The sequence below is a fragment of the Ambystoma mexicanum genome, chromosome 3p (assembly GCF_040938575.1).
Source record: "Ambystoma mexicanum isolate Mex_15411 chromosome 3p, UKY_AmexF1_1, whole genome shotgun sequence".
Taxonomy (NCBI): Eukaryota; Metazoa; Chordata; class Amphibia; order Caudata; family Ambystomatidae; genus Ambystoma; species Ambystoma mexicanum.
In genome coordinates this window covers 350272776-350287041 of record NC_090925.1, presented here as the reverse complement: position 1 = coordinate 350287041, position 14266 = coordinate 350272776, and the positions used below count along the sequence as shown (strand labels likewise).

Sequence of the window (14266 nt, the reverse complement as noted above, 5' to 3'; positions counted from 1 at the left end):
ATGTGGATCTGCAGACTACAGTACCCACAATGCAGAGAGCCTTCCACCCAGCATCAGATTGGACTAATGGCTAGTCCTTCCTTTATGCCCATGCATATATATAGCCCTACTGGGGCACGCCCCTATTCTATGTCAAGACCGGAGGCTCGGATTATGCTTAACTCTTCATCTTTACTGTCAGCAGCAAAGAAAACAACATGTAAAATAGCATACAAAAACCAAGAAAAAACTACAATAACCATGAGGTTTTTCGGATTTTGTAGTCCATCCCTATAGGTCCTTAAACTGACCATGTGTTCCCAACAACCAATAAACAAATATCAGTCCTCTCAAAACCCTTGTCCTTCCTTTATTCTCCCTCTTTCTTTGCTGCTCGGCAGCGAGTTAAGTACCCTTTTTTCTTATTATATATTGAAAACATGTGTGTGTACTGAGAGTGTATTTAAACCATACGTTAGTAATATATCGTGCCTGCGGGCGGAGCATATCCGCTGTATTCACGGTTTTAAAGAAGTTGCGGGCGCGACAGGGCTGGGGCACCGGCGGCCGCAACTTTGCAGAACCGTCAAAGAGGGCACTGCGGTACGGAAGAAGGAGCGCGACATGACCGCGTAGTTCCGGCGCTCACTTCTTCCGTGTCGATTCATATGAGAGGAGTTTGTGTCAGACAGTGTCAGTGATTTGTTCATTTAATCCTTTTTTCGAATCACAATTGGATTCAATAACATTACGCACCGTTCATTAGAACGTAGCGTAGCGTCCTGTGTGTCAGGAACACTACAGCGCCCCTGCAGGCAATCGGTGATACCGCAGTCATACAGGCACAGTCCCAGGTAAAACCTGTTATTGGATATTAACATATCTGTATACATTATATACTCAGAACCAGGGAATTTAATTTGTATTTTCTTTTGGACATATTTTACTCTCTGTACTGAGAGGGTGATAATCCCTGGTATACAAATATATCATTATTATTATTTTTGCTTTCCCCGGGGCCTCAGACTAATGAGTTCCTCCAGTGATGAGGGGAAGGCTAGTGTTAGCCAAAAGAGGAGCCACATGGCCATGACAGACGTCCTACACAAAGCCCTGGGGGCTTCATTGGGACATGATCCTCAGCAGAGAGCGCTGATGGAGGATTGCCTCAGTTTTTCTCAGGGCCTGGAGGAGGTCAAGAGTTTGAAAGCTCGAATGAAATCCAAAGGGGACAGTAAAGCAGCCCGTAGGGTGGAGAAAGCCCACACCCCCCCGGGCACTCCACCAGAGAAAGGTGGAAAGAGAAAAAGAAAAGGTAAAGCGGTGCCTAGCAGGGGACGAGAATCATCTCATACCTCAGATGAGAGTGAAAAAGAGTGGGAGGAGGAGTACCCTGAAGAGGAGGAAGTGCTATCGATATCCTCTTCAGGTGAAGAAAGCCATGAGGCGATAAAGAAAAGGAAAAATGAGGAGACTGAGGGTGACGGTGCGGATGATGAAGATTTCGATCCGGAGGCACCGATTCATCCCAGATCCTCAGAATGGGAACCCCCCAAAAGAATTGCATCATATTTAAAGAAACGCCTGAGGGCGCCGCTAGCCAAAGAGGCTAGAAGCAAAATGAGGGCAGAATGCCCAAGACCACTCCTCCCTGAAGGGGCAGCTGATACGCCAGTGATTGACGAAAAAATGATTACCTTTATGGGTAAATTCACAAAAGATGTGAGGAAAGGACTTGATAGATCCTGGTGATCCTGTCAGGACAAGATGCTTGATGTGACGGGACCCCTCACTAAGATCCTCCAGATGGGTGAGGACGCGAAAATAAAAGGGGAACCGATAGACCCGACAATCCTCATAGGTTGGGCCCAAATAAGCGATATGCATGTTGGGTAATGCTAATCATGCCATAAACACCGAAAGGAGGAGATCTTTGTTGGTCAAGATCGACCCAAAATTGAGTGAGTTAGCATCTTCTGACTCAGCTTCGTCAGCTAAAGGAAAGTTATTTGGAGACTCCTTCATCAAGGAGCTCACCAGATTTGTGAACTCCTACGCAGCCTTGGATAAGGCGCAAGCATCGTTGAAGAGAGTTTTGGGAGACAGGTTTTTGGACGGGCCAGCAGAGGCAGGGGTCGCTCAGCTGGCCGGTACCATTTCAACCGATCCTTTCAAGATAGAACAAATTGGCGTGATCAAGAAGAGCGCAGACAAACGCCTTTTTTCCCATCAAGGAGTAGAGGAAGAGGCAGAATCTGGCGAGGGGAGCGTCAGCAAAATAACACAGGTGAGATTGCCTTGTACAAGGGCGGTGACCCCAAAGGTAGGGGGAGGACCGCTCAATTTTTGAAAAATTGGTTAAACATTTCAGGGGATCCCTGGGTGATTCAGACTGCTCAATGTTTTTATATAGATTTTGTAGAAACTCCTTATCAGAGAGAACCGCCAAGAGGTTTAGAAATGAACAGCGAAGACAAGGCCTTACTGGAAAAAGAGTTACAGGCTTTACAAATCAAACGGGCTATTCGACCCGCGACGGTTCAGGTAGGAGGTTACATAAGCAATATGTTCATAGTAAAAGGAAGACACAAGACAAGACCAATCATAAATCTGAGAGGCCTAAACGGTTATGTGGTATACAGACATTTCAAGATGGAGGGGATACATCTGTTGAGAGATACTCTTATTCAGGGAGATTGGTTGGCCAGAATAGATTTGAAAGATGCTTACCTGACCATTCCCATCGCAGAAGAGCACTGCAAATTTCTAAGGTTCTTCTGGGAGGGAACGATTTGGGAATTTCGATGTCTACCCTTCGGCCTGGCATCAGCACCGTGGTGTTTCACAAAGATGCTGAAACCCGTGGTGTCTCATCTCAGAGCTCAGGGGATAAGACTGATAATCTATCTAGACGACATTTGCCTGATGTGTCAAGAGAAGGGATTGTTGATAGAACAGATTCAGATAACTATAGAGGTGTTAGAGAATCTGGGTTTCCTAATAAATTGGGAAAAGTCCAATATAATCCCTGTTCAGTCAATAGAATTTCTGGGTTTCATTGTGGACTCGTTACAGGGAACTCTCAGTTTACCTATTGTCAAGGTGAACGACATCAAGAAACAACTGAGACATACTCTAGCAAAAGGCGAGATGTCGTTGAGGGACATAGCGAGATTGGTGGGCCGACTAGCGGCATCAATTCAAGCGATTTTCCCAGGACCTCTGCATTACAGGGCACTCCAGAGGTTGAAGATATCTCACCTCAGGAGGGGCGTTTCTTACGAATCAAGAGTGAATATTTCACAGGATGTGAGAGAGGAGCTAGAATGGTGGCTCATTCATATGGATGCATGGAACGGGAGAGCCATATTTGGTTCATCCCCGGACCTCATTATCGAGTCCGACGCCAGCAGATGGGGCTGGGGAGCCAGATGTGGGAACGTGTCCACAGGTGGCAGGTGGTCGGACCAGGAGACGAGACTCCACATAAACTGCCTGGAGTTGTTGGCAGGGTCCTTTGCAGTGAGATGCTGGACTCAGGAGAAAGCACATTGTTGCGTCCTACTGAAGATGGACAATGTCTCTGCAGTCAGGTACATCAACAGACTGGGGGGGACGAGGTCCAAGTTATTGGCGGAATTGGCAAAAGAATTTTGGGAACTCTGTCTAGAGAGGAGAGTTTCGGTGACGGTGGAGTATCTGCCGGGACAGATGAACGAGGTGGCCAATTGGAACTCGAGATGCCTCAGAGACGCCAGCGATTGGAAGCTAGACGAGGTAGTGTTCCAAGAAATTATGACACACTGGGGTCCTTGTCAGGTCGATCTGTTTGCTTCGAGGTTGAACAGACAGCTTCCTCGGTTCTTCAGCTGGAGACCGGATCCGGAAGCGGAGGCGACAGACGCCTTCCTACAATCCTGGGAACATCAGAGAAATTATGCGTTCCCTCCTTTTTCAATGATAGCGAGGACGCTGGCACAGGTGAGACGTCAAAAAGCATCCATAATTCTATCACGCCAGACTGGAAGGGACAGGCGTGGTTTCCCAGTTTGTTAGAACTGACATACCACAACCCAGTACTTATACCAGACACAGAATGTATCATTCGAGATCCCAGAGGGGGCAGTCATCCACTGGTGAGGTCAGGAGGACTCAAGTTAGTGGCTTGGGCGATTTCAGGAGATCTTGGGCTAGGCCAGGTTTATCGAATGAAGCTGAAAACATCATTAATGAATCATGGGCCCCAGGGACTCATAAAGCTTATAGATCAGCATGGGATAAATGGTATAGCTGGTGTATGGAAAGGGATATTCATCCCGATAGAGCAGATGTGGTACATGTAACCAATTTTTTAGCTCAGATGGCTGCGCAGGGCAAGGCTTACAGAACGATCAATACAGCCAGGTCGGCGATATCTGCGGGACACCCTAGAGTAGAGGGTAGAGCGATTGGAGAACACCCGTTGATTTGTAGATTGTTAAGGGGAATAAAGATGTTGAGACCACCTAGTGTTAAATATAACCAGTTGTGGGATGTAGATAAAGTTTTGAAACTGTTTTTATCTTGGCCGGATAATCAAGACTTATCCCGGAAAGCGATTTCCAGCAAATTATCTATGCTTTTATGTCTGTTGGCATTTAAGAGATCTTCTGATGTGAGAGTGTTGGAGGTTGACAGGAAGAGTATATCTCCAAATGGAGGTACTTTTCTTATAACTAAAATGACCAAAACAGGTTTGAGATCTATTTCCTATGAGTCTTTTCCGGATCAACCAAACTTGTGTCCAGTCAGGTGTATAGAAGTATACGAGGATATGACGAGGGATGTTAGACCTCCAGGAGTGTCTCAATTGTTGATAGCGATTTGCAAACCCTATAAGGCAGTGGTACCAGCCACTATCGCTAGATGGCTTAGATGAGTGATGGTTGAAGCGGGCATAGATGTTGAGAGGTATGGCGCCCATTCAGCTAGAGGAGCGATGGCGACTAAAGCTTATAACATAGGAGCTAGGATAGACGATATTATGAGAGCTGCAGATTGGTCGAATGAGTCGACATTTAAAACTTTCTATTTTAAACCCATGGAAAGTGCGTCATCGTTGGTGGTAAGTAAGCTTTGAACAAGCATAATCCGAGCCTCCGGTCTTGACATAGAATTCAGATTTTCCACACATTCGTTACAGAAAGTCATAATTCTATTAAAGACACGGAGGCGAAGGATTATCCCACCCTACCAATCGTATGAGATGTAATTGATATGCATAATGTTGTGTTTATATATGTACTGTTTATGATAAAATATTTCATTATTGGTAATATTGCTTGGTGAGACGGTAGTAATGTTTTGATGCATACGATTGCCCACCCTTATTTTTGGTCTATAGTCACCTTTTTACCTGATTTATTTTGTAGGAGGAGCGACGGATAACAAACAAACCGGAGTTTGATGCAAGACGTGGATAAAGTTTGACGATGTACTGAACACACCCTCGCAGGATCAAAGAAAGAGGGAGAATAAAGGAAGGAGAAGGGTTTTGAGAGGACTGATATTTGTTTATTGGTTGTTGGGAACACGTGGTCAGTTTAAGGACCTATAGGGATGGACTACAAAATCCGAAAAAACTCATGGTTATTGTAGTTTTTTCTTGGTTTTTGTATGCTATTTTACATGTTGTTTTCTTTGCTGCTGGCAGTAAAGATGAAGAGTTAAGCATAATCCTTCGCCTCCGTGTCTTAAATAGAATTATGACTTTCTGTAACGAATGTGTGGAAAATCTGAATTCTCTTGTGCGGCGTGTTAGTTCCCCTTCCTTATCTGTGAAAGCCAGAGAATCGCCTGGCAGTACGGACTAAGTATGCAGGTGGGAATTCAACTCGTTCGTGTACACAGAAGTTCATTTGTATGCATGCGCACACGGGCACTCGTCATTATACAAAACGTTTGAAAAGAAAGGCCGGGCCATCTTTATAAATGCGTGTGATCGCCTTAAACAATCCACTTCCAGGGTCGCCTATATTCTAGGCGATTGGCAGCTGCACACCACCATGAAATACTTTTAAACAAAGCTTTCATTTTTCTATTCCCCTTAGTCTTGGGATATGAGACTTCATCATCTCTTCCAAGCACAGTGTGCACTTCAAAACCATAGCTTTCTAATATAAGTTTTTATTTCTCCCTAATTTTTGGGATAGGAGACGCGGGCATCTCTGCCATTACATCATGTACCTGGTAATCTTAACACTCCGGATTCTTCCCTGTTCGTATGTGGATCTGCAGACTACAGTACCCACAATGCAGAGAGCCTTCCACCCAGCATCGGATTGGACTAATGGCTAGTCCTTCCTTTATGCCCATACATATATAGCGATACTGGGCCATGCCCCTATTCTCCTGGGCGCCGTGTTAGTTGCCCTTCCTTATCTGTAAAAGCCAGAGACTCGCCTGGGAGCACGCGGACTCAGTATGCAGGTGAGAATTCACTCGTTCGTGTACACATAAATTCATTTGTATGGCTTTAATTGCATGCGCACACAGGCACTCGTCACTATAAGAGCTTTAGAAAAGAAAGGTCGGGCCATCTTTATATATGCGTGTGATCGCCTTAGACAACCCACTTCCTTCACGGGGCATTGCTTACTATGGAAAAAGCCTTTTCTCGTGTTGCTAGCATCTGCCCTCAGCCGCGGGTCTTTACTTTATAAATACATTGACTTTAGAAATGCTTGTGATCGCCTTAGACAACCCACATTATTCACGGGGCACTGTTTATTATGGAAATAGTGTTGTCTCGTGTTTTAAGCAGCTGCGCTTAGCTGCAGGCTTTTCTTACACATCTTTGTCTAAACGAACGGACAGGCCCAGCAAATATATCCACATTAGGTGTTTGTCATATTTTGTTTGGTTTAACAGGAGAATGCACCTCATTTAAGCGAGAGCAGACTATATATTTTTTTGAATATATCTCTGAATACTAGATCGCACATATAGCACACAGCTTAAAATAGAACTCTAATGAAGTTCTTCATCTAACAGTTGTTTCTTCGGCTATGTCTAACAGAGCCGTATCCACAGAAAGAACTGAAATTCAAAGACCACAGAAGTCTCCCCTCTGGGACAGTGATTAAGTCAGTAAGACCATCATTCTATGCTGTGATCTTTACTAGCGTGAGTGCCCCCCTTTTTAATGGTTCTTCCATATATAGCTCTGATCATGCAACTTGCAAATGAAGGAACGTATAGGGACAGCAAGGGGCCCCGTATAATACGAGCGATGCCATCTTGTTCTATTCTAGACATGTGGCACCACGTGATCCAATTTTGGACGTCCAATTGAGAGCTAAGCCGGAAGGTGACTTTCGACACCCGCCATGCCCGAAAAGCAACTGACCCTACCAATTAGAAGGTAAGGGTCCTCATCCAATTGATTGTAACGAGTGAAGCAAAATTAGTGCACTCAGAGAGGAGTGTGGCTCACTTTGTGCCTGTGCGCTCTCCTCATCTTTTTTCAGGCTTCTCGGAAAATTTATCCCGGGAGAATTGAGGATTTGATGCACTATTGACACTACCTCCATAAAGTATTGATTGGAGGTGAGTGCCAACCAGTACAATCACTGAAGGTTTATACACACAAGTAATCTGTGGCGATAGAAATAAGAGATTGGAGCAATAATTGATGTACTGTTTGTTTTTAGATTTGTTATGGAAGACATCTTCCACCTGATACCTTTTGAGCTAGAAAACATTCAAGATAGATCTACCCTCATCCTGAAGAAGGTTGAGAAAGATCAGGCCAAATAAAAAAGGCAATGGCCCTCATTACAACACTGGCGCTAAACCATGGCGCTATTAGCACCATGGTTGGTGCCGGTGTTGTAACGAGTCCGCCATGGTGAAATGGGGAAATACCGCCCCATTCCAAGGTTGGCGGGGCGGGATTTCCCATTTCACCATGGCCCTTCCCCTTTCTTGCCCCATAGGGCTCAATGGGAATGGGGAAGGCAGCAATTGCGGTACCGTAATTGCCTGCAAGGTCCCTTTGCGGGTCCCTACTTTAATGGCTGGTCCAGACAGCCGTTCAGGTCGGGTCCTGCAAAGGTACCTCGTAGTAAGGCACTAAGTGGTTAACGGCGCTGCAGCCTTTTACGGCACCATTAACCACTTAGCGCCTGGGTCGTAATGAGGCCCAATGTATTATGACCGAAACCTATGTAGATGTTGTTGAACAACCTATGTAGATGTTGTTGAACAATCTTATTGCTATTTGACTCAATTACATACTTAGTTGATCTAGGTGTTAGGCAATAATTTATTGATAGGTCTTTTAGGGTTTTGAATAACCCACAGTGTGTATAGAAGTGTGCATTGGATGTGTATGAATGAAAATTTGAATGCATGGTGGAATGAATAGGAGGATGTGTATTATATATGAATTTAAGTATCTTGTGGAATGTATGTGCTCTGAGCAAACGGTGTTAAGAACTAAACAACATTTTTTGAATTAATGTTTTTAAAACTATTGAAATTAACTTGTTATGTAAGTTGTTTCTCCAATCTCATCTACCAAGGTCCATTGTGTGATTATTTTGTATTACTTACCTGGAGGACCTCTGGTATTACAGGTACCCTTATAATAGAACCCACAGACAGTTCTAGACATCTTCCCCCTTCAATCTTTTCTTGCCCCAAGAACAGTTCAAGATGATTACACCCGCCCTTATCAGCTCATCTCTTCAGCCTGCACGTTCCCATCTGTCCTTTATCTGCAGTTTTCCATAGGTCAGGATGACTATCAGTACAATGCCTTACCCTTCGGTATTAGATCGTCCCGAAGGGTCTTCACCAAACTCATAGCAATTTTGGCTGCTTTCCTGAGTCAAAGAGATTCATTTATATCCCTACTTGGATGATTGACTAATCAGAGCACAGTCTCCCATTCAAGCTTACTGCCACATGTGATTCTTACTTGCCTGATGTTCTCACTGGGTCTTTCAGTCAATGTAAAGAAATCTACCCTCATTCCAATGCAGAGATTGGAGTTTGTAGGCTTCCTATCAGATTCAGCATTAAGAAAGGTCTTGCAGAAGTTCAGGTTCTTGACTCATTGTGAGATCCTCCTCATCGCTCTCCATTTGCCACATTCGCCACAGTCACTGGTTCTCTGACCTACTGATTATGGCAAATGGGACCCCTCTCCTTCTTCCTGTCCTTCCAGATCTCCTTCACGAGTAAGGAAGAAAGGTACTGCATCCTTGCCCACATTTGGTTAGAAGATTGAACCAATTGCAGTCCTACATAACAATTAATGATCTAAGGATCAAAGTAAAAAAAGAAAATATTGATCTTTAGTTAATTGGGAGGCAAGTGTAAAACAAACTTCAGATGGCAGGTGGGCATGGAAGGACTAGAGCAGGTGGACACAATTCTTTATTTGGGGATACAACTTAACAAAAACCTGAATGAAAGACCATGGGTCTGGGAGTTAAAATTAAAAACTAAGATGCTAGCTGTTCAAGGGGCTATCCTGCACAAGAGGTATGGCAAGTTTTCACTCGTGCCTATTTTGACCTTCTATAACCAGAATGTTGTACCATTCTTAATGTATGGGGTGGAGGCAGGCTTAAATCTGGGAGTCGTTGGAGTGGCTATTCTGGAAGAACATGCTATGCCTTCCCAAGAGTATTCCGATTGTGACTACTAGATATGAACTGGGGCTCCATTCCCAATATTCAGTTTCTCTTTGAAAATCTTTGTCTTTGATATGCAAATTAGTCAAGCCAGACTGCGCCCTTCCATATACAGTTATGAAATCATGGAGTAGAGTCCTCCTGGCCTTTAACCTTCTGGCAAGAAAAATGTGTAAATTGCTTGAAGGCTTAAGATATGTCAATGGAGAAATTGATACAAAATCCTATAGGAGTCAAGCAAAAGCTTAGCCTTCAGAATTGGATCGAAACCCCAAAATAAGAGGAGCTGCTACAAATTGGCCTTAGACCTCTCTTTTGAAGCTCAAATGATGAACACCACCATGAAATACACAGAGTTGTTTCTGAGCTACTATTATCAGAATCAGTTCTCGCGTCTGAGATTGAACCTCTATCAAACTAAAGAATTTTGTTTTCTCGAAACAAGCGGATTGTAATGACAAGAATTGTAGTTTTTGTATGAGTTCAGTCACAATGGAAACATTAAAACACCTAATACCTACTTTTCCAGCATTAACCATTTTGAGAACATCATAGTTGGGGACATTTAGTTAGAGAGTTTGTAAATTGTCGGTGGATGAATGGTGAAGTTTATTTCTCCTCGGTGAAAACATGCTCCTAATGTTTGTAGGGAAAAAAGTACTTAGAGGCTTCAACCTCTAATGAGGGATGAAGGGGATACTGTATGATGTCATAGAATTAATGTGGTGTTGCTAACCCTCTCTTCTAATGTTTGACATATTCATTGTTCCTGTCTCTTAACTTTTTGTTATGTGAAAAGTTTCTAATAAACTGAACACAAATAAAAAAAAGTTTTGGGTATTTGCTAACCTTGGCGCTCTGACACCAGAACAGCTGCTCTATGGCCACCGAGGATTATTGGATGATAACCTTAAAGTAATGGGTGCTAATCGGAAGCCTTCCACTCAAGTACAGCACATGGGAAAATTACCTTGAATTTGCCATTGGATGTTGGGAAAGTGAAAAGATCCCCTACGAGCATCCATGGAGTACATCCTTTTCTTGACAAGTCTGGTACAATTGGGGACTCAGTCTCATCGTACTGGACAAATGTGGCACCTGTCCTTTTAGCCTACTTGGGGAAAGTGCAACGGCCAGTGAAAAAATCTTTGGTAAAGGGACCACCATGCTCTTGAACTGGTAACCTTTGCCGAGCAGATTGTTGAACCGGGAGGATAGCTCAGGGACAACGTGCTCACCTTGGAAGCAAGGCGACACAGAGGAACACAGGTTTGATCCCCTGGTCCACGCTAGAAACCCCTGGGTATTAAGTGCGCTATAAATAACAAATTATAATAATCATGTATTTCCAAGCTATGTCTAGTATAAGTAACTGCAAATATGCTCTGAGGAGAACTATATGAGGGAGCTCTCTGAATGGCTGTCCTGCTCTGTCGTTCAGATTACAAGTCCCTACCTTTCCCCATGTGTCCCTCTCAAGCTAGGGGTTGCACCCGTGGGAGCTGTTGGATTGGCCCAGAATGCTGTACCTACAAGTACCGATCACAATGTGGCTAGATGGAAATGGCCTGTACCCCCTTCTCTTGGATCATCACACCAGACTGTGCCACAGAAACATAGAAAAACACAAGGCCTGGAAAACATATAGAAATGTGTGACCTGGAAAACGGCTGACAGCCAATGATTCATAAACACATTAACACTGACTCAGTTAATGGTGTTAATTTCCCCCTGGACTCAGTCCTTTAGACATCAGACACTCCCCTCATACTGTTGTTCCATTCTCCCAATGGGGATGTTTGGAAAAAGAGAACCATGTATACAAAGAGTGTGCAGAACAGCAAGTAGCTCCTTCATTCGCATCTGTATCACAGGATGCATTCTGCTGGCGTGGTGTGCTACACTTGTGAGCAAAACATCTTTGGTCAGTGTGTGACATCTAGGAAAAAAGCATGCGAGGGGTGGTATCATTTTCCTCAGTTTAATATCACACCCTACCACTGACACTGTCACCTTTGTGTGAACGCCAGATGTGGTACACACTGGAGTTGGACAGTGACCCTGATCACTCAGTGTTCTGTTGGCCACCAGTCCAGCACTAAAAGCCCATGGCGGATGGCAGCTGTCTGTCCATATCCCATCAGTCTGCCAGTAAGTGAGCAAGTAATATGACCCTGAACAACTGAGGACAATAAAACTAATTTTGACTACGCAAATAGCACACAGCCTAAACTGAGTTGTCTGTTGGCATTTTAATAGGTGTTTACGTTGCTTAACTGTATTCACTTTTCAGTATCGAAGTTCATAACCTGGAAGTGACAATCAATCATGATCTGTCATTGGTGCTGAAATTGAATGTCATCACTAACGCTGTCCACTTCTGGCTTATGGGAGGGCTCCTCTTCCCAGCTCCCTGGCCCATATAGGCACAAGCTCTGCATCATCGTCACAAACAGAAGCTAAGACTGTACAATGTGGTGGTCGGATGGGTAGCGCTCAAACAGAGCTCCAACTGTGACCAGGCTGCATTCTGCTGAAAGTGTAGAGGTGTACAATTGAGCTTTTCAGTGGTAACTCCTCTCCTGTCTATATTCTACATAGGTACAGTCTTGCAAATCAAACTCTGTGCACAATTGGGCAAAAGGTATCCATTCATCCTCAACAAGCAGACCATTAACATATCGGACATCTGCCAAGAACCAGGACAGACAGAAAGGAGATTTCCCCTGTATTGTAAATGCAGGATTCCGCCATATATATGCCCAGGGAACACAAACTGGTCAGTGCTTTGCAGTTGTGAGATTTTGCGGCAACATTCATGCAAAAATTCTGTAAGGGGGTTCGTCTCCCGTGAATTCCTGGAGATCATGACACCAACGCCTTGGGTTCCATCTGCGTGCTGTGACTCGATCCAATTATCACTCACAAGTCAGTCTCAGGTCTTATCATCCTACATAGATGTCTCACAGAAAAAGCCTGATTATAGTCAATCTCAGTGGGAGTTGTACTTTCCAGAGTGCAAGTCTGGGAGGTTTGCCATCCCACAGGAATTTTTGCATAAGAGCATTTATCTCTTTGAAGATGTTTTTTGGCGTTCTTTGTGGCAGCATAAAAAGGATAAAGTCCATTCTGGGTGCCACATTCATCTTGATAGTTAACTTCCCCCATAAGGAATGTTGCACAAGGGACCACTGATCCATGTCCGACTTGAGCATGGGTAATAGGCTCGAAGAATCTAACTGGTATAGGCTATCCACCTGTGGTCCAATCCAGATTCCCAAGTAATTCATTTTGGTAGAATACCATGTAAAATTCAAGTGATCACACGTGCTTCATGCAGGAAGCAGAGACAGGTAGGATCTCAGATTTGCTCCAGTTAATCTTGTATGCAGAGATCCTATAGAAGGCATTGATTACCAGCATCAGGGAGCAAAGTTCAAATCCGGTTCCTCCACAACCACCAAGAGATCATCTACACACAGCAGATCTTGCCTGAGCAATCTGTGTCTGAGTCCATGAATGTCTTATTTTCTTCATTACAGAATGGTCATTAGCTCCATAGTAATAATGAACAGCAAAGGCGAGAGCTGACATCCATGGCTGGTTCCTCGTTGTAACCAAAAGTTATTTGACCATTGGTGAGAACGCTAGCGATAGGATCTTACAAAGCAGCTCAACCCAATGCATGAAGATGGATCCAAACCCATCACCTTCAGGGTTTCAGAGAGATATGTCCATTCACTCCTGTCATAGGCTTCCTCAGCGTCGAGGGAGACTACCACCACCGGCCCTGCATGCTTAATTCCCAGCTTTATGGTCAACAGTAGTTTTCTCATATTATCCGCCACAAACCTCCCTCGGACAAATCCAACTTGATTTTTATGGATCAGTAGAGCTATTACTTTTTATAATCTCCTTGCCAGTATTTTAGCCATTAGTTTTCAATACATGTTAATCAGCCTAATTGTTCCGTAGTTTGAACAAAGTGTCTATGATTTGTACTTCTTTATAACAGTGATTAGCGCATGCCTCATGGTGTTAGGTACGGAGGAGTGCATTTGTGTTATCAGGTAAGATCGGTAGAATTCCCAGGGGAGCCCATCTGTACTTTGTTTCCCTTCAGAGCATATATCGACAAATGTATGCCTTCCATTGAGACTGGAACCCTAAGGGAGGTGCAAGCTTTTCTGTTAACCTTGGGATCTCAATCTGAGTTAGGGTTGATGCAATGGCATTAGGGGCCTCATTACACGGTAGGCGGTAAGGGTTAACGGTCACCGGTAAGGGTACCGGTGACCGTTAACCCTTACCACCTTATTACGAGGTCCCTTTGCGGGTTGGTACTTTAACGCCTGCTTTCAGCAGGCATTAAAAAACGAACCCGCAAAGGGATCTTGGTGCTAATTACGGTACCGCAATTTGCGGTACCGTAATTGCCGCCTTCCCCATTCCCATTATGCCCTATGGGGGCAAAAATGGGAATGGGGAAGGGCCTTCGTGAATGGGGGAATTACCGCCCCCGTTCACCTTGGAGTTGGGTGGTAATTCCGCCATCCACAAAGGCGGACACGGTAAAATACCTGCGGCAACCATGGTTACCGCCT

General features: G+C 44.3%; 1 protein-coding gene across 5 annotated transcripts in view; it reads left to right on the top strand.

The window, feature by feature from the left end:
* Positions 1 to 14266, top strand: part of LOC138580435 (bactericidal permeability-increasing protein-like) — a 341489-nt gene that overhangs the window by 311198 nt on the left and 16025 nt on the right. Inside the window, exons 1-3 of one of the 5 annotated variants that reach the window (XR_011304258.1) lie at positions 6243 to 6447; positions 7272 to 7381; positions 7488 to 7566. The exons of 1 other annotated variant lie outside the window; for it this stretch is intronic. The gene's annotated coding sequence lies outside the window, so the exon portion shown is untranslated. Of the gene's footprint in view, positions 1 to 5784; positions 5840 to 6242; positions 6448 to 7036; positions 7144 to 7271; positions 7382 to 7487; positions 7567 to 14266 lie in introns of those variants that run through there. 3 more of the 5 variants (XR_011304256.1, XR_011304257.1, XR_011304255.1) reach the window with 3 other exon arrangements.